We start from the raw sequence: 21276 nt of genomic DNA, 5'->3' as shown, positions 1-21276 counted from the left end.
AAAAATGTTCAGCTGCCCCCTTAAGGGATCGGCCGTTAGTGGTAACTTGGGCATTAGCTTGTCTATAATGAAAAAAATCTGACTGTGATTCCTTCCAAGTAGCAAGGAGTTGCAACAAACTCAAACTAACATTGAAAAACAAGTGTGTGAATAAAGTGGGATAACTGGACAAGAAACACTAGGACAAATTCACACTTAGTAGCCTTTCTTGTCAATTGGGCCTACAGATAAATGTTATAAAACTGTTCCCAAATGCTCTGTGTGAACACCTGCCAACGTGGCTGGTGAAATAGGCATTCTTACCTGTCAATCTACCCACTTTTGGCAGGTGTTAATTTCCACCCCTGGTTCCTATGTCACACTTCCTCGGTCGTGTCCCATAATCTCTTGACTAGGATTATATAATCAAGATTATATAATCAAATTTAAGAAAACAAGGCAATGTAAGATATATAAGATTGTATTTGTGTATAAATTTGCTCATACTCAATGCCTTTTGTTAAACTATTTGAAGCTGAAGAAGTAAGACACTTCGCCGACAGTTAGTCTAATTTGAACTACATCTCCTGCATCCGTGTTAGTATGCTGGATCGTACCTGCTCGAGTTAAGGACTCACACGAGGGTAAGAACCTGTTAATTACAGGCCGTTGGTTTTATATTATTTTATATATATATATTTATATATATATATATTTTACTAAACGTTGCCAACCAGTAAAAATAAATTAAAGACTGGCAGGCGGTCTCGAGTGAGACTTTATACAGCTAGTGGGAATTAGTAGTTGTAGTTCATGTGTGTTCCAACCTTTTGGCTTTGTGCTTCTTCTTGGCCATCAAATAATTATAAAACTGGCATATGGGAGGTAAATTCACTTCACTTTAATATCTTGAATTTCTTTGATGCAAATTTGATCGTTGTTTTTGGCTTAATAAAAAAACCAGGATCCAGGAAGTGTCACTTTGATACCGTATTAGAACAGCTCCTACGCAGCACTGCTCTGGGCTATCAGACACACGCGGTAGGCTTTCAGACTCCGAGCTCGGGAACCATGCTCGAGCGCTGGACCTGTGTGTGTGTGTGTGTGTTGCGTGTCATAGTAGTGTCTGAGTTTGGAAGTAGTACTGTGAGTTTGTTTCACAGCCTGAATGGTTTTCCTACCTCTCAGTGCTCTCTTTTGCATGTGATAACAACAATAGACAGGTCATGAAGCGTTTACATACAGAGCTGTAACAATTGATGTCGCCGTTCACCTTACAAGAGAGTTACCATCAATGACCATGATGGAATAGATATGCCACACCTTTTGGAGAGATAGTAGATTGGAACTAACAGAGCTGGATAAGTGAATCTCGCCCACAACAGGAGTTACAACCAGTGACACAAGACATGATGGAAGAGTCACGTGGGTGAGCTGCCAGTATAAAATATGCAGCAGGCAGCAACTGTTATTTTGGCTAGATTGCGGTGTCTACATAGCCACTTTAAACATGGCTGCTTTAGTGATAAGCTGGCATTTTGCCCCAATAACCAGCCTTTTTTGTTCAAGAAAAAGCCCTGTCCCATTCCTGGTATGCCACAAAACACATGATGAAGGATTATGGATCGTTTTATTTACTAGTGGTGTCTAAGTATAAACCAATGGTAAAAAGAAATGTCTGGCAACAGCACCTGGTTCTCTATGGGAGGGAGCAGAGTGAGGCCAGATGGATCTAAGTGAATTACTCCTCTGTTTCCCTCTGGTTGTGTCCCAAATGGCACTACTTTTGATTAGGGAATAGGGTGCCATTTGGGACGCCGACACGGTGTTTCTCTGTTTTATGAAGGCAGGCAGCAGTAGCCACTAATCTAGTGGGGAGAGGGTACAGAGTGGCTTGTCTCACTGAGTGACTGATAGTCTCTCAGCACTAAGTGCATTTGCATCCTGCTAGTCCCTTCAGCCAACCTGAATGTCATCAGGCCTGCTTTATGCCTACTCTGGCCTCTTCATAAAGACAGACTGGTGGAAGCATGGGATGTAGCCCAGAATGTTGTCCAAACGGCACCCTATTCACTATATAGGGCACTGCTTTTGACCAGAGCACTATTGCCCCTGATCAAAAGTAGTGGACTATATAAGGAACTGTGTGCCATTTTGGTGCACTGTTTACCCACTGTGTGGTCTCATAAAATGTTTGGGCCTCTATGCCATTTCCTTTGAAGTGAGCTCGCATAGACGTAAGTCTGTTTTGTCAATATGGTGTGAAAGGTGGACACTGGTGGCTTCTATGCGTTTGGCTAGCAAGTCTCACTCATGCAAAATGCAGATCCTCGCAGATGAACCTCCGCTTCAGATAAACCTCTGGCTAGTTACACTCTGATCAATCAAATCTGTAGTTATTCAAGTGTCCTGAATAAAAAAAAAACTGCATAGGATACACATTCACTCATGGTTGTGTCCCAAACGGTGTCCTATTTCCTGTATAGTGTGGGAATTAGGTGCCATTTTGGACGAGCTTCAACAGAACCCATAGCGTTAGGTGCCCAGAATAAGAACAGCTTAGGCTACACTTTCTCCCATGTTTGGTGCATTGTTCACTGGGTGAGAGAAGTATTCTGAGTTCTTCAGCTGATCTCTCATCACGGGCCTTCAAAGGCCTTTTCTATCCCTTTCATCTCTTTCTCCGAAGTCAGCTTAAGATGGGAGATTGATTAGTCATCCTTAACTGTAAGCTCGCCTGGAGTGATCATCAGATCCATTAGGGGAAAGAAACATTATTTCTCATCTGCTTTATGAGAGGCATTGGGAGTTCGTGCTGTACTCCATCGTTGTTCCAAATGGCCTCCTGTTCCCTATATAGTCCCTATGGGCTCTGGTCAAAAGTAGTGCAATATATAGGGAATAGGGTGCCATTTGGGATACATCTGGCCCAGATGGAGATCAGTGGCGATGAGGGGAAACTACTGACGAGGCCGAGTACGGAAGAGAACAGTGGTGGGGTGCTGGGATGGAAATGGTGACGCATTCAGCCCTCTAATGCTGTAATGCATTAGTGGATACTCTGACTGGTTTCCGGTGGAGGCCTGTCGGTTTTGACTAGCAGAAGTTACTTTTCATAGCAGGTTAGGGGAACTTGCGCAGCAGGTTAGGAGAATTCAAGTGGCAGGTTAGGAAAAGGGTTCGGGTTAGCTAAAATTGTCCCCAACACGACTCAAACATATCTAGCTACAACCAGGTCTGCCCTGAGAACAGTCTTGGTTTCCACTAATGTGTTTCTGCTCCTCTTGTCTCATCAACCCTTGCTCTCTCTCGTTCTGTCTCTTGTTCTCTCTTTCATAAGCACACACTCATACATCCATACTAGGAGTTTCTGTTGATGTGTTGCCCTTATAACCTATATCCTCCAGGTTTCCATCTGTTTGTTTTTCTCCTCTCCCTCGTGTTCTGTTCTACGGCTCCTACAGGAAACACTCTTAGCCTTGGCTTTTGTGAACCCTGTACACTAGTGATGCGCAGTTTGACTCATAAGAGTTAACATATGGTTAAAATATGCAGTGTTTAGGGGAGATCTTGACAGCAAAGGAGTTACTTGTCAATCTAAGAATATTTTGTAACTTTGCCAGGATTACAGTGGCTTGTGAAAATATTCACCCCCCTGACATTTCCTATTTTGTTGGAATTACAATAGATTTTGGGGGGGGTTGTATCATTTGATTTACACAACATGCCTTCCACTTTGAAGATGCAAAATATTTTTGGTGAAACTAACAAGAAATAAGACAAAAAAACTGAACTTGAGCGTGCATAACTATTCACCCCCCAAAGGCAATACTTTGTAGAGCCACCTTTTGCAGCAATTACAGCTACAAGTCTCTTGGGGTATGTCTTTTTAAGCTTGGCACATCTAGCCACTGGGATTTTTGCCCATTATTCAAGGCAAAACTGCTCCAGCTCCTTCAAGTTGGATGGGTTCCGCTGGTCTACAGCAATCTTTAAGTCATACCACATATTCTCAATTGGATTGAGGTCTGGGTTTTGTCTAGGCCATTCCAAGACATTTAAATGTTTCCCCTTAAACCATTCAAGTGTTGCTTTAGCAGTATGCTTAGGGTCATTGTCCTGCTGGAAGGTGAACCTCTGTCCCAGTCTCAAATCTCTGGAAGACTAAAACCGGTTTCCCCTCAAGAATTTCCCTGTATTTAGTGCCATCCATCATTCCTTCAATTCTGACCAGTTTCCCAGACCCTGCCGATGAAAACTGTTTTCATGCTATTCTCGGGGTGATGAGAGGTGTTGGGTTTGCACCAGAAATAGTGTTTTTCTTGATGGTCAAAAAGCTCAATTTTAGTCTCATCTGACCTGTACCTTCTTCCATATGTTTGGGGAGTCTCCCACATGCCTTTTGGCGAACACCAAACGTGTTTGCTTATTTTTATTCTTTAAACAATGGCTTTTTTTATGGACACTCTTCCGTAAAGCCCAGCTCTGTGTGGAGTGCATGGCTTAAAGTGGTTCTATGGACAGATATGGAGCTTTGCAGCTCCTTCAGTCTCTTTGTTGCCTCTCTGATTAATGCTCTCCTTGCCTGGTCTGAGTTTTGGCGGGTGGTCCTCTCTTGGCAGGTTTGTTGTGGTGCCATATTCTTTCCATTTTTTTTTATAATGGATTTAATGGTGCTCCGTGGGATGTTCAAAGTTTTGGATATTTTTTTTATAACCCAACATTGATCTGTGCTTCTCAACTTTGTCCCTGACCTGTTTGCTTGGTGGTGCCCCTTGCTTAGTGGTGTTGCAGACTGGGGCTTTTCAGAACAGGTGTGTGTGTGTATATATATATATATATATACTGAGATCATGTGACAGATCATTTGACACTTAGATTGCACAGGTGGACTTTAGTTAACTAATTATGTGACTTCTGAAGGTAATTGGTTGCACCAGATTTTGTTTAGGGGCTTCATAGCAAAGGGGGTGAATACATATGCACGCACCACTTTTTGAATTAAAAATAAATGTAAAAAATGTAAGCGCTATTTTTTTCCATTTCACTTCGCCAATTTAAACAATTTTGCGTATGTCCATTACATGAAATCCAAATAAAAAATCAATTTAAATTACAGGTTGTAATGCAACAAAATAGGAAAAACGCCAAGGGGGATGAATCATTTTGCAAGACACTGAACATTGCCAGTATTGAATAGAGGGGAATCCTTGCCAATTATGAGAGTTTCAGAGACTGTTTAGTTCAATCAACTATGCACCCGTATCAACTGTGTGATGGGCATTTGCTGTTATACACGAGTGCCAGTGGAAAGTTATTTTAGGACATCGGACATGACAATGACATGAATACATGCTAGTAGTTAACCAGCCAAACTACACTATGTTTTGAATTGGCTATCTAGTTTCTTTATATCCTTATTTGACCTGCTGTGTTAATGTGTCTCTCTCTCGTTCTCTCTCCTTTGGCAACGGTCCACTGGTAACACACGCAGGTGATACACACACCGTGACTTTTCCAGGATTAACTAACTGGGCAACGGTCCACTGGTAACACACGCAGGTGATACACACACCGTGACTTTTCCAGGATTAACTAACTGGGCAACGGTCCACTGGTAACACACGCAGGTGATACACACACCGTGACTTTTCCAGGATTAACTAACTGGGCAACGGTCCACTGGTAACACACGCAGGTGATACACACACCGTGACTTTTCCAGGATTAACTAACTGGGCAACGGTCCACTGGTAACACACGCAGGTGATACACACACCGTGACTTTTCCAGGATTAACTAACTGGGCAACGGTCCACTGGTAACACACGCAGGTGATACACACACCGTGACTTTTCCAGGATTAACTAACTGGGCAACGGTCCACTGGTAACACACGCAGGTGATACACACACCGTGACTTTTCCAGGATTAACTAACTGGGCAACGGTCCACTGGTAACACACGCAGGTGATACACACACCGTGACTTTTCCAGGATTAACTAACTGGGCAACGGTCCACTGGTAACACACGCAGGTGATACACACACCGTGACTTTTCCAGGATTAACTAACTGGGCAACGGTCCACTGGTAACACACGCAGGTGATACACACACCGTGACTTTTCCAGGATTAACTAACTGGGCAACGGTCCACTGGTAACACACGCAGGTGATACACACACCGTGACTTTTCCAGGATTAACTAACTGGGCAACGGTCCACTGGTAACACACGCAGGTGATACACACACCGTGACTTTTCCAGGATTAACTAACTGGGCAACGGTCCACTGGTAACACACGCAGGTGATACACACACCGTGACTTTTCCAGGATTAACTAACTGGGCAACGGTCCACTGGTAACACACGCAGGTGATACACACACCGTGACTTTTCCAGGATTAACTAACTGGGCAACGGTCCACTGGTAACACACGCAGGTGATACACACACCGTGACTTTTCCAGGATTAACTAACTGGGCAACAGTCCACTGGTAACACATGCAGGTGATACACACACCGTGACTTTTCCAGGATTAACTAACTGGGCAACGGTCCACTGGTAACACATGCAGGTGATACACACACCGTGACTTTTCCAGGATTAACTAACTGGGCAACGGTCCACTGGTAACACATGCAGGTGATACACACACCGTGACTTTTCCAGGATTAACTAACTGGGCAACAGTCCACTGGTAACACATGCAGGTGATACACACACCGTGACTTTTCCAGGATTAACTAACTGGGCAACGGTCCACTGGTAACACACGCAGGTGATACACACACCGTGACTTTTCCAGGATTAACTAACTGGGCAACGGTCCACTGGTAACACACGCAGGTGATACACACACCGTGACTTTTCCAGGATTAACTAACTGGGCAACGGTCCACTGGTAACACACGCAGGTGATACACACACCGTGACTTTTCCAGGATTAACTAACTGGGCAACGGTCCACTGGTAACACACGCAGGTGATACACACACCGTGACTTTTCCAGGATTAACTAACTGGGCAACGGTCCACTGGTAACACATGCAGGTGATACACACACCGTGACTTTTCCAGGATTAACTAACTGGGCAACAGTCCACTGGTAACACACGCAGGTGATACACACACCGTGACTTTTCCAGGATTAACTAACTGGGCAACAGTCCACTGGTAACACATGCAGGTGATACACACACCGTGACTTTTCCAGGATTAACTAACTGGGCAACGTCCACTGGTAACACATGCAGGTGATACACACACCGTGACTTTTCCAGGATTAACTAACTGGGCAACGGTCCACTGGTAACACATGCAGGTGATACACACACCGTGACTTTTCCAGGATTAACTAACTGGGCAACGGTCCACTGGTAACACATGCAGGTGATACACACACCGTGACTTTTCCAGGATTAACTAACTGGGCAACAGTCCACTGGTAACACACGCAGGTGATACACACACCGTGACTTTTCCAGGATTAACTAACTGGGCAACGGTCCACTGGTAACACACGCAGGTGATACACACACCGTGACTTTTCCAGGATTAACTAACTGGGCAACGGTCCACTGGTAACACACGCAGGTGATACACACACCGTGACTTTTCCAGGATTAACTAACTGGGCAACGGTCCACTGGTAACACATGCAGGTGATACACACACCGTGACTTTTCCAGGATTAACTAACTGGGCAACGGTCCACTGGTAACACACGCAGGTGATACACACACCGTGACTTTTCCAGGATTAACTAACTGGGCAACGGTCCACTGGTAACACACGCAGGTGATACACACACCGTGACTTTTCCAGGATTAACTAACTGGGCAACGGTCCACTGGTAACACACGCAGGTGATACACACACCGTGACTTTTCCAGGATTAACTAACTGGGCAACGGTCCACTGGTAACACACGCAGGTGATACACACACCGTGACTTTTCCAGGATTAACTAACTGGGCAACAGTCCACTGGTAACACATGCAGGTGATACACACACCGTGACTTTTCCAGGATTAACTAACTGGGCAACAGTCCACTGGTAACACACGCAGGTGATACACACACCGTGACTTTTCCAGGATTAACTAACTGGGCAAATAACATGCTAACTGGTAATTAATACCAACAAATGTTTGCTGTAGCCTCGTATTGATCTCAAAATGCATCTTGCGACTGCATGATTGAAAGATGCACTCTGCAGAGATTAGGATGACATTGTAACACATTGTATCCGGAGAACACTTTTGATCCAATTCTGGTCGGAGTAGCCTAGTTTGTTATTGTGTTGTTGTTTTTGTGCGTAATATTTTCTACTCGTCCATTCGGACAACTTAACCTGCTGGTCCGACATTTATTTTTAATTTAATGACTTAAATGTAAATGACTTAAATGTATTTTTACTTGGCCCAGGCGAGAAGAACAAGCGTTAATGCTGAGCCCTGTCCAGCTCGCATCGGCCCCGATTTCTCCCATACTGCTTAATTTCTCAAGAATCACCAACGCCGCCCGGTGAACAGCTGATTTTTGTGTTGCACTGTGCTGTTTATCTCCTCAGTCTCCTCCCATAGACTTTTACAGCCCTGCCCCTCCCAGAGCAGCGAGGGCTGTGAATGAGCCTTTATCACTGATACTGCTCACAACCGCTCCAGTTCCATTCTAAAGCTGAGGTATATGAGTAGCCATGGGCGCCTATCCTAACACTGTCCCCTCTTCTCAGTCAGCTAGGTGTTCCCTATGGAGCCCAGACAAAATTGCCTCTTCTGTCCCCTTCATAGTGCACTACTGGGCCCTGGAAGGGAAAAAAAGTAATGCACTATAAAGGGAATTGGGAGCCATTTAGGACACGGGCTCTGTTTGACACGTGTCTGTTCAGCGGGGGGAAATCTGCCAGTTCTGTCTGAAATACCCCCCCGTAGGTGATCTCGCTGTCGTCTTGACACATCGCACCGCACACACACACAGGATGACAAGCGCCCCACTGGACACCCACAAGGGGGGATTACTGTCATACACTGTGTGTGTTAGAGGTACATGTGGGGTCCTGTCCACACTGCCCTTATTTGTCAGAAAGCAGCATGAGAGAGGCAGAGGAGAGGCAGCCCACCGACATGACAGGGCATGCATAGCTTTGCCCGCGTATCACATCCCGTAATGACTATTGCTCTCTCATTCTGCAGGAGAAGACATTCAAACTGTGTGGTGTGTCTGTCTGTGAGAGAGAAACGGAGCAAAGGCTCTCACTGTCACACCCTTGAGCCAAGTGGCCCACGCGTTATTCACTACATCACCCCACATGCGACCGTGCCACATTTTAAACGGCTTAAGGAATTAAGGAACTATTACTGAACAAAAAATGTAAATGCAACAATTTCAACGATTTTACGGAGTTACAGTTGATATAAGGAAATTTGTCAATTGAAATAAATTCATTAGGCACTAATCTATGGATTTCACATGACTGGGCAGGGGCACAGCCATGGGTGGACTTGGGAGAGCATAGGCCCACCCACTGGGGAGCCAGGCCCAGCCAATCAATTCTCTGGCAACAGCTCTGGTGGACATTCCTGCGGTCAGAATGCCAAATGCACACTCCCTCAACTTGAGACATCTATTTCATTGTGTAGTGACAAAACTGCACATTTTAGAGTGGCCTTTTATTGTCCCCAGCACGTGTGTAATGATCATGCTGTGTAATCAGCTTCTTGATATGCCACACCTGTCAGGTGGATGGATTATCTTGGCAAAGGAGAAATGCTAACTAATGGGGGATGTAAACAGAAATATTATTTTTGAGCGTTTTAAGACATTTCTGGGATCTTTTATTTCAGCTCATGAAACATGGGACCAACACTTTACATGTTGCGTTTATATTTTTGTTCAGTTATTATTGTTGGTGATGATTTTCTCCTGTCAGAGATGCACCACTTGTCTGGTTAAATAGTGGCGACGAGAGGGACTTTGGCCAGTAAATGTAGATTTGTTTGGGCTGGTGGAGAAAGTATGTTTCTGTATTAAAGGGGTAGCTTTGTTCTTGCGACTCTGTGTTGTCCAGTTGGCCTTTGTCCTAGCCATTTTAAACATAGTGGGACAAAGTCTATACTGTCTAAGGGGAATCGTGTGTGTGTGTGTGTGTGTGTGTGTGTGTGTGTGTGTGTGTGTGTGTGTGTGTGTGTGTGTGTGTGTGTGTGTGTGCCCTGAAAGCGTAAGAGGGTCTAGGAAAATAAGAACATACATCATTAGCCATCTTTCTCTTGACACATATACACACACACACACACACGTTTGTTTTACTATACTCGTGGGGACCAAACAATTTATTCCCATTCAAAATCTTTTTTTCCTAACCCCTGAACCTTAACCCCAACCCCCCTAACTCCTAAGCCTAAAATAGCAATTTTCCTTATGGTGACCAGCTAGCTACACACGCATCAATCAGTGTAAATAATGAGTGAAACCTATGTGGCAGGTAGTTGGGAGTCTGCATGAGGTATTAGTGTGGATCTCAGCAGGAGAGAGGCTTAGTGAGCCAGGCTTTGGTTTCTAGCGCTAGCTCCATTAGCATGTGTCTGTAACCACGCAGAACAGACATCACAACCACACAGCAACAACAGGGTTCCTTTTGCTGCCTCCCCGCCCATAAACCTCTGAGGCCTGGACTGCAGCCCAAATGGCACCCTATTCCTTTTTAAAGTGCACTATATTTTAACTAGGCCCATAGGGCTCTCATCCGAAGTAATGCACTATATAGAGAATGGGGTGCCATTTGAGACTCATCCTTCGTTAAGGCATAAGAAAAGACCACGAAAAAAGGAGAAGCCCATTTACCTCCAGGAGGCTGACCATGTTTATTTTATTTGTATTATTTTATTTTAGAAGACTGGCTGATTTTAAATAAATACGAATGGGGGGGGGGTATATTCCAAATTCCCTTTATTACGGGGATAATCAAACACGGCCGGCTATTAATTACACTACTTGCAAGTGTACACATTCCAATCAAACACACTCAAGGCACACAGATAATACTTCCTCTGCACCAGGGGCTGACGGCGATGCTGGTGCCTAAATGAGGAATACTTTGCGTCCTAAAATAGGCCGTTTGAGCATGCGCACATTTTTTTATTTTTTTATAGTATGCGACGTTTAGAAAATCCAGTGTTGTTCCAAATCCCCGATGTCATACTCTTTTCAGGCTTTGACAACAGCTGATCAATGGGGATGTGCTACCGAAATCAGCGAATAACGGGAAACGACGCAATTACACATGATGCGTTCTCAGTGTGCGAAAATGGAGTGTACGTTTTCTAAACTTGAGTATGGTTTAAATGCCAGGGTGTTCTGCTCATTTCGGCTCTTCCTCTAGTAGAAATCGATGCACACTTTTCCACAATACAGATGAAGAGGTGGGCTGCGCGTTATAGGCCCGAGTTCTCTTCAAGTAGCCAAACAACGAAACTTACTTGGTAATATGGCGAATAGCGAAGATTTTGCTGTGGTGTTTAATTGTAGGCCAAGTAGTTTGAAAAGTGTTGGTGTTTAATTGATATACACTACCGGTCAAAAGTTTGGACACCTACTCATTCAAGGGTTTTTCTTTATTTTTTACATTATTATTTTTTTTACATTGTAGAATAATAATGAAGACATCAAAACTATAAAATACCACATATGGAATCATGTAGTAACCAAAAAAGTGTTAAACAAACATATTTTATATTTGAGATTCTTCAAAGTAGCCACCCTTTGCCTTGATGACAGCTTTGCATTCTTGCAACCAGCTTCACCTCGAATGCTTTTCCAACAAGGAGTTGGAAGGAACTCCAAGGAGTTCCCATATATGCTGAACACTTGTTGGCTGCTTTTCCTTCACTCTGCAGTCCAACTCATCCCATACCATATCAATTGTGTTGAGGTCGGGTGATTGTGGAGGCCAGGTCATCTGATGCAGCACTCCATCACTCTCCTTCTTGGTCAAATAGCCTATACACAGCCTGGAGGTGTGTTGGGTCATGATAGTACCATTAAGCGCAAACCGTATCGCTGCAGAATGCTGTGGTATCCATGCTGGTTAAGTGTGCCTTGAATTCTAAATAAATCACTGACAGAGTCACCAGCAAAGCACCATCTCTCCACCTCCATGCTTCACGGTGGGAACCACACATGCGGAAATCATCCGTTCACCTACTCTGTCTAACAAAGACACAGCGGATGGAACCCACAATCTCAAATTTGGACTCATCAGACCAAAGGACAGATTTCCACCGGTCTAATGTTCATTGCTTGTGTTTCTTGGCCCACACAAGTCTCTTCTTCTCATTGGTGTCCTATTAGTAGTGTTTTCTTTGCAGCAATTTTACCATGAAGGCCTGATTCATGCAGCCTCCTCTGAACAGTTGATGTTGGGATGTCTGTTACTCGAACACAACTGATTAGCTCAAATACATTAACTTGGAAAGAAATTCCACAAATGAACCTTTAACAAGGCACACCTGTTAATTGAAATGCATTCCAGGTGACTACCTCATGAAGCTGGTTGAGAGAATGCCAAGCGTGTGCAAAGCTGTCATCAAGGGCTGGCTACTTTAAAGATTCTCAAATCTAAAATACATTTTGATTTAACCCTTTTTTGGTTACCACATGATTCCATATGTTATTTTATAGTTTTGATGTCTTCACTATTCTTCTACAATGTATAAAATAGTAAAAACCCTTGAATGAGTAGGTGTGTCCAAATGTTTGACAGGTACTGTATGTTTTAGCACTTTGGTTTCACAAAATAAACACTGTATATGGGAACGAAATGATCTGTTTCTGTCTGCAGTCCTTCATCAATAGGATAGATGGGCTACGGTTTAGGTTGAATGTGATAGTCTGCCGATAACCAGCCTGAGTAAGCCTATAACTCCATTCCTCCCCTGTTCAGAGTTTAGAGACATTCATTGAATTGGAAATGAGCTGTTATCAGGCTGGTTAATGCAACGCATGTCTGTTGAATTTGGAAAAATCCACCCGCACTCGGCCCCGCCCCACTTACTCAGCCAATCAGGAGCCGCTACTGTGTTGCGGCCCTGACATACTTTACACTTTGCTCTAAATGGTACATGTTAAATAGTATGCCGTTTTAGGCATGTGGTACGCTAGCCGGGGTAGTCGGACACGGCCACTGGGTTAACTGTGAAGTTCAAAGGAATCCCTTATCGGGAAGAGCATCTACAATAACACCAGATCAGTTGTGTTACTCGTACACTGAGAGACAAATTATGAAATCCACTGTGTGACATAGTGGTTGACACAATATTCACTAGCACCATCACCAGATTCTAGCAGCAGAGCCAATCAGGAGCTACAGAAGGCTTTAGGAGCACCTGATTTGTGTAGGTTGGTGCTTTTGGGGGGCTTAGCCCCACACTAGGGTGTCGTCAGTGTTTTATGTTCATGTAAGCTCTAGTGTAATCGTGTTTCCATCAGGAGTGTGACACTGAAGACTTTGGGCGAGCGGAATCAACGACCTCTGCATCATTAACGACTGTTGCTTTGTGAAGTCATTATGTAAGTGCCAGCTGAAAAGTACCCAGGACTTTGCCTTGGCTCCAAGTTCGAGCAGGACCTCTGGAGCCATGGCCCAGTGAGACACGGGTACCAGCCCACGTAGATGGAAATGCGACACACACACACACACACACACACAGAGACAGGCAGTGCCTCTCGGTGTGTATTTATTTGCCCACGCTGTTCTCTTTCTCTATCCAGAGCCCATTTTGTGAAAATGATATGTTAAGGAAAGAGAAATATTTGTATTACAAAACAATAGAACTGACTAATGTTTACTTGTGGGAGAATAGGAGCAAGTGTAGCTCAAAGAGTGAGTTGGTGAGGAGCGAGAGAGAGAACGAACAGAGAATATGAGGCATAAGATGATTAAAAGGTCTAGTGGGGGCTTTGAGCCCAGAACTCGTTTCAGAGGCAGAAAAATGCACCGCAATAAATAAACCAGCGAGGCAAGGGGGAGGCTGCTGAGTTTGAAAGATTATAGCAGAGTAGAGCGGGAAGAGAACGCAAAAAGCCTGCATTCTGTGATTTCCTTCTTCTCTCTGCTCTGTCTTCGTCTGCTGTTCATTAGCTACATCCTGCTCTCTGAAACAACCAGCCTCCCCCTCCCTCTTTCCCGTTCCTCAATGATTTTTTTGTTCTTTCTGCTGTTTCCATTCCCCTTACACATACATTCATTTTCTCCCTTTTTTCCCCCCCTCTCTCTTTTCCATCTTCTGAATTTTTTTCTCTCCTCTTTCAATGTCTGGGCTCCCGTCCTCTCCCCTGTGCCCGTGCTTTGATAGTGGGGCTATGGTATTTGAGGGAGTGAAGGGGAGTGTGGGAATGCAGGGTGTAAATTAGAGTGCAGTGTGTGTGTTTCCCTACACGCACACACACACTGCATTCTAATTTACTTGCAGGCTGAAAGGAGAGTGTTTCTCTTGAGCCCTAGAATGTATCCTCTCGCTCTCATTTCTCCTCTCCTTTTTCTCCGTAGCTCCTTTGATTCTTCTCTCTCTCCTTCGTGCGCTGCGGCTCACTCCCCATAATTAGAATGCGCACAAGGGGGACAGAAAAACGAGAGAGAGAGAGGGAGGAGGAAGGGAGACTAAAGCAGGCAGAGAGAGGGGTGGGGGTGTGTGCTGCCGAGGCAGGCAGAGCTGGGAGCTGGTTGGCTGAGCAGTTGGCAGGGGGTGGGGGATGGGCTGCCGTGCTGCCATTGGTTGGCCTGGGTCCCAGGGGCAGATGGGGGAGAGAGGATGGGAGCTCCAGTGCAGTGTTCCTCTCCTATATTCTGCTTTCCTCAGCTCTCCTTCTTTCCTCTCCTCTCTTTGCTCTGCTCTCCTCTCTTCTGTGAGCTTCTACAGGGAGCCAAGCTCTGTTCAGCAACAGCTCATCAAGCTCGCCACAGCGCTGAGGTGGAAAAGCATCACAGGGCCTGTCTGTTTTTACCCGCTGTGTGCGTACGCGAAGAATTAGAGGGAAAGACTCCCTCCCCACCATTTCTTGATCTTTATATCATTAGCACTCAATGTGCTGTTAGATCGTAGACTGCATTGCAAGATGAAATATAAGCTGAAACATTAGTTGTTAGAGGTAAGGTTGTGCACAGACTACTACAGGATTGAAGCAGTATTTCTATCCATTATTAAGCCGTAGAGGTATGGCTTGGTTTAAGCTGTATAGACATATACTGAAATGATCAATGACACACCTTTTTAAATTTGGTATCAAATCAAAGTTTGTCATGTGTGCCGAATACAACAGGTGTAGCACACCTTACAGTGAAATACTTACTTACAGGCTCTAACCAACAGTGTAAAAACGGTATTAGGTGAACAATAGTTAAGTAAAGAAATAAAAACGACAGTAAAAAGACAGTGTAAAATAACAGTAGTGAGGCTACATACAGACACCGGTTAGTCGGGCTGATTGAGGTAGTATGTACATGTAGATATGGTTAAAGTGAATATACTTATATGATGAACAGAGAGTATCAGTCACGTAAAGAGGGGTTGGCAGGTGGTGGGTGGTGGGTGGTGGGTGGCGGGACACAATGCAGATCGCCCGGTTAGCCAACTTATATTTCTCAGTAAAAGTAACCCTCCCACACCAAGTCTCCTATATGGTTATTTATATCGGGGAGATGCGGGATAACTTAGTACCCTCGCTTATGTGAATTAGAGTTTAGAGCAGTCTGACGAGGGTGAACGTTGATCGCATTCGCGCCAGAATAAATTGCATGTGGGGGAAAATCTCCCTCCGGTTACACACCGTATCCCCAGAATTTTTAAGACAGTCCTCTTCCAGACTCTTGACAGACAGGTGAGTCTGCCAATGAGATGTTGCCATGGGGTGAGACTAGGGCCCATGCCATTCCACTGGAAAGTGAAGATTAACATGCGTTTTTTAATTCTTATTTTTTTAAACCAGAGATCAGATTAGCGGGTCACAGAAACACCCTATTTCCTGTATAGTGCATCGGTTTAAAAAATATATATATTTATTTAACTAGGCAAGTCAGTTAAGAACAAATTCTTATTTACAATGACGGCCTACACAATGAGGGTACTAGTGCACTATGTTGGGAATAGGGTGCCGTTTGGGATGCAGTCTGTGTTCCGCCGTCAGCTTTATCTGTCGTCTAGCACACGTTTCCATTCTGACACGCTCTCTCTAAAACCTAGGACGAGAAGTGTGTTCTCAAACCAGCTACTCTGTCTGTTCTACCTGCAGTCTATCCAACCCCCCACCCTCTCTTTCTTTTCTCATCTTTCTGCCGTCTCTCTCTCTCTCTCTCTCTCTCTGTCTCTCTCTGTCTCATCTTTCTACCAATCTCATCTCTCAAAGCATCTGCTGAGCCAGTAGTTTCCATTTCAAAGCAAAGCTTCTTTCATTTGGAGCAGAAGTGATGCTCTTGAGGTGGAGTGTGTCCTCAACCCCCTCCTCTCTCTCTCTAGCCCTCAACCCCCCCTCTCTCTCTCTCTAGCCCTCAACCCCCCCCCCTCTCTCTCTCTCTCTCTCTCTCTCTCTCTCTCTCTCTTTCTCTCTTTTTCTCTCTCTTCTTTTTCTCTCTCTCTCTTTTCTCTCTCTCTCTCTCTCTCTCTCTCTCTCTCTCTTTTCTCTCTCTCTCTTTTTTCTCTCTCTCTCTCTCTCTCTCTCCCTCTCTCTCTCTCTCTCTCTCTCTCTCTCTCTCTAGCCCTCAACCCCCTCCTCTCTCTCTCTCTCTCCCTCAGCCCTCAACCCCCTCCTCTCTCTCTCTCTCTCTCTCTCTCTCTCTCTCTCTCTCTCTCTCTCTCTCTCTCTCTCTCTCTCTCTCTCTCTCTCTCTCTCTCTCTCTCTCTCTCTCTCTCTCTCTCTCTCTCTCTCTCTCTCTCTGTCTGTGTCTTTCTCTCGCTCTCATTCTCTCTCTCTCTCATTCTCTCTCTCACTCTTTCTCCAGCCCTTTTTCCTCACCGTACTGCATCACCATGAGGATAAACCAAGAACAAAAGGTGTCCAGGGAGATTACAGCTCTGGGTCAAATTAAACATCCAGTCCATTTCACAGTGGAACACATGGGTTGTATTCAATAGTGTACACCATAGCAAAAATGTTTTGCAACATGTTTCAAGTTCAGGTAGTCCCACGCAGTTTGTTGGTTTTCTTCCTTTCGGTGTCTAATGAATACAGCCATGGGCTGCAAACAGAAATGTGTTCATGGGCAAAATGATCAAACATGAAATAAACATATGTGCTTGGTTTGAAGGTTTGGGATGTCCTGGATGATCACTAGAATACAGTCAGACGGGCTTGTCTTCTCATCCTCCCAGAGTGGCTGTGTGTGGGGTGGCAGATTATAGGTTCTGTGTGTGGCATATTCCGTCTCCTCCGTTTATCAAAAGGTCTAATGGGCCATGATGGGGGCTAGGTATGCGTCCCAATTGGCGTCCTTTTCGATATATAGTGCCCTAAACAGCCTAATCCCAATGTAGTGCCTTGGTCAAAAGTGGTGCACTAAATCGGGAATCGGGTGCGATTTGGGACTCGGACTAGAATATGGGCAGTCATTGCGCCTGCCTGTCCTGCCTGTCACCAGACGGGCACTAACCGCTGCCACTGCCGGTTACCACGGTGGCAGACAAAGGCGCCAGCTGGCACCGTGCCAACTGCAGTGGCAGAGCAGGAGGGGTGGCAGGATCAGGATCAGGCAGCCAGTGGTGACGTCTGCTGCTCCCTCAATCTCTCTCGCTCTCATCTTCTCTTGCTCTCATCCTCTCTTGCTCTCGGTCTTGTCCCTCACTCCCTCATTGATTAGCAGGAGGAAGAGAGAGCGAAGGGAGAAGGCAATTATGCTGACTAAATTGCGCTTTTTTTCCATCTACAACATCAAAGATAATGAAAGTCTTGGACAGGTTTCAAATTCGCCAGCGGGTTTTATTTTCGTGTTCCTCGCTTTCTTCCTTTGTTCCAGATCGTATTGGTAAATCTATTCTACACAAACTCCCATCTCCCTCAAACATGTCCCGCACCTCTATTCAAGCCAAATGAGGAATATATTGTTTTAATTGTACTGCTCAGCTATATTTGGTTTTTACACACGTGCCCAGCCTCAATCACACACAGGCACCCTTAGAGAAATCAGTCAGATTGCTGCTGTCCCCGTTCCCCACTATTTCTTAAACGCTATCATTAAGTCTCAATTATTTCCCAGCACAGCCCTGCATGTTTGTCGTCTGACTGCTACTCATGATTGCAAATGCTGATGCCTCTCTCCTCAACTCCTCCGAGAGAACTCCTTGGGATGGGTTCGTTTCATTCTATTGCTAGTGACTATTCCTTCCCCCAAGCCTCTCTTCTCCTTATGACGCCATTCCTCATTGGTGGTTGGCTAATTCAGGCCCGGAGCCGATTGGCTCTAGCCTGCCCGCAATATCTCCACAGAGACCGGGGCATCCAGAGCCACGGTGATGGGCGCCGTCTGAAATGGTGACACCACAAAAAGCCTCTGTTGGCTGTCAATATTTAATTGGGTGTGAATGTGAGAGTTTTCCCCCGGGGGGCGTACGTGCGTTTGTTGTGTTGTGATGGCGGCAAGGAGAGTGACTCACTCATCACACTAACCCTTGGGCTAAATAGCAGACAGGATGAGAGGGGAGAAAGATAAGGAGTACCACAAGGTTATATTTCAGGCCCCTCTCAATTGATCATTTCTTTATTATGGTATTGCTAAGGCAGTGCTTATGGAGTGTGCTTTGGAAGGTGCAGTCACAGTGGGCATATGAACTGTTTTTTTTCAGCGTGCTGAAGACTGAGGAAGAACCTCATCCTCTCTCTTTCTCTCTGGCATCTGTGCACATCACATACATTAAAACACACAAAAGCTCACTCTTGTTCACATTACCATTCTGCACCAGTGCTTGAGTGTGCTGTTTCTTCTGAACTCCTCCTCAGAAGAATAGCCAGTCAGTCCTCTTTTGAACATGGCATGACTGTGCCTCTTCCTCATCCCAGAGAGAGAGTGTGTGTGTGTCTGTGTGTGCGTGCCCTCCCCTCTAGAGGCTGTCTGTCTAATCCCCCATCCATCACTCCGCACAGAGGCACGTTCCCACCGTCTCCAGACACGCACACACACACAGCCTCCAGAGAGCGCTTATCAAACCTAATACGCCAGCGCTCCTTTCAGATTGTCAGATTTCACAGTAGGGGAGAGTCTGATTCCCCTCATCAGTCTTGTGAATGTCTCTGTGTGCGTACACACCACAGTTTTCTGCTCAGGGCTACCTCCACCACCGCTGCTGCCTCCTACTGCTTCTCAGGAGGCCCAATCAGGGACAATTTTGATAGGGGAGAGATCTAGGCGAGGCCCAGGCAGTCCCCCTGGCCTTCCTTGGCTTTCAGTATTTTCTCAATTGCATATTTTTCAAAGGCAAACTCTTTTCTTTCATCAAGCTATATGGACAGAATCAAAAGGCTGGGGGATGAAAAAGAAGAAAATGGTGGCTGCTCTGGTGAATGTGTTCATGGTCATAGCTAGTTTACATCCCTGGTTTCATCTAGTCTGTCCCAAATGGCCCCCTAATACCTTTTTTTTTTTTATAGTGCACTACTTTTGACCGGGGTCCATAGGGCTCTGGTCAAAAGTAGGGCACAATATAGGGAATATGGTGCCATTTGGGAAGGCTTGTCTTTGATTATAAGTCCTTGGTCCTGGTGCGGCGTGTCCACATAGCCAGGGTATGAGTAGCGAGGACAGTAATGTTCTGGATGTACTTACTCCCCCACACTGCTGCCTGTGGTGAAACACACACACACACACACACACACACACACACACACACACACACACACACACTATAAGAAACAGGTTTTCACCAGCTAAACAAAATGGCAACTTCCTCTCCCTCTGCACTGTGGTACAAGTGTACTTGGCTCCTTTAAAGTTGCGCTGTAAGCGTTTCTGTAGCAAATGTTATGGTTCTCTGTTGTTGGTGTTTTCTTTTACATGACTGCTGCCCAAACTCGAGGGTAACGCTGCATGGAAAGAGTAAACTGAGAGGAGCTGACTGCATGTGGGCGCTACTGCTGTGCCCGTCTCTCTCACTCTCTCTGCCCCAATGAGAGCCCACATTCATTTATTATCCTTTCCCTATTTCACTGCAGAGTCTAGAATGGAAAGGGGGAAGGGAAGGAGGTAAAAGCCCGAAAGACCAATGAGGCTGAATAATTATATTCATCAATTTAGTAAGCCGAGGCCCATAACGAATGTGAATAATTATAACCATAAATCATGCAAGCGGCACAAGTCTTGAGGAATATGTAAACAGGTTTAAGTGGCCCTCCAATGCCTTTCAAACTTTGAAATAAAGGCTTTTTTTTTTTTTTTGCAAATGTGTTACACATACTGAAGAGAAAGGCCTTGGCTGAGTTCTTTTGACCAGGGCTCTGGGCTAATCCCCAACCCCCCCATGCCTCTAATGACGCAATCCGCTTCTGTGATGGTGAAGTAGAAAGACTTTTGGAACACATTTGGAGCTTTAGAGGAGTGCAAATGAGAGGAGAAGAATCCCACTGCACAGTAAGGTGCATTGAAGTATAATTGGCTGACGTAGGCTAAGATTGATAGCAGAAGATATCTTTTTTTTTTATGCAGAGATGGTCTTCACTGCTGTGTGTGTGGTGGTGTGTGTTAAGTTACTGATCATACATTCTAAGTGGTTGTTATAGCCTCAGATTGTGTCATAATGAAAGGTCGTAGGTGGGAGCTGCCTGTCCGCCAAGCGCCAACTCCAGCTCTGAGTGGGGGCTGTATTACCACCACACCGGCAGTCACACGTCATGACCGCAGTCAAATTCCACGTGACGGTTTAGTCACAGTAATTAGGCTTCTCCAAGCTGATGATGCTTATTTGTAGCCTACCAAACTTGCTAACTGCCTGGTACTCAGTACTGTTGTTCCTATAATCACTCTTGACCTCAATGCAAATGTGTCGAAAATGAAATCAAACACTTCATGAGAGCCCATGAGCTCATGTTTGCCCAACATTTCTAGGCCTTACTATATTTATTTCTCAACTTTTCTAATATTAAGCACATTGCTTTGCTTTCCAACAGTATAGCCTACCTGGCATGAAAATGAACCAAGGGAAAAGCATCCTCCATTCGCTATTTAAGTGTATAGATGTGTATTTTATTCCCATGCTCCTGTTCCGAGACAGGTGCATGATAATGGTCCAAAACAAATGTCATTTTAGGACTAAGG

The 21276-nt window shown here is 45.0% G+C and overlaps 1 protein-coding gene and 1 long non-coding RNA gene across 2 annotated transcripts in view; both read left to right on the top strand.

Moving 5' to 3' along the window:
- Positions 1 to 21276, top strand: part of LOC118386567 (AT-rich interactive domain-containing protein 1B-like) — a 111289-nt gene that overhangs the window by 55421 nt on the left and 34592 nt on the right.
- LOC127931321 (uncharacterized) lies at positions 5488 to 7956 on the top strand. The gene is made up of 4 exons (XR_008140666.1): positions 5488 to 6425; positions 6698 to 6969; positions 7445 to 7580; positions 7649 to 7956. It is a non-coding gene; the product is annotated as an uncharacterized LOC127931321 (long non-coding RNA).

Source organism: Oncorhynchus keta, chromosome 8, assembly GCF_023373465.1.
Source record: "Oncorhynchus keta strain PuntledgeMale-10-30-2019 chromosome 8, Oket_V2, whole genome shotgun sequence".
Lineage (NCBI taxonomy): Eukaryota > Metazoa > Chordata > Actinopteri > Salmoniformes > Salmonidae > Oncorhynchus > Oncorhynchus keta.
The sequence above is the reverse complement of the archived record's forward strand: the minus strand, read 5'-3'. Positions and strand labels throughout refer to the sequence as shown.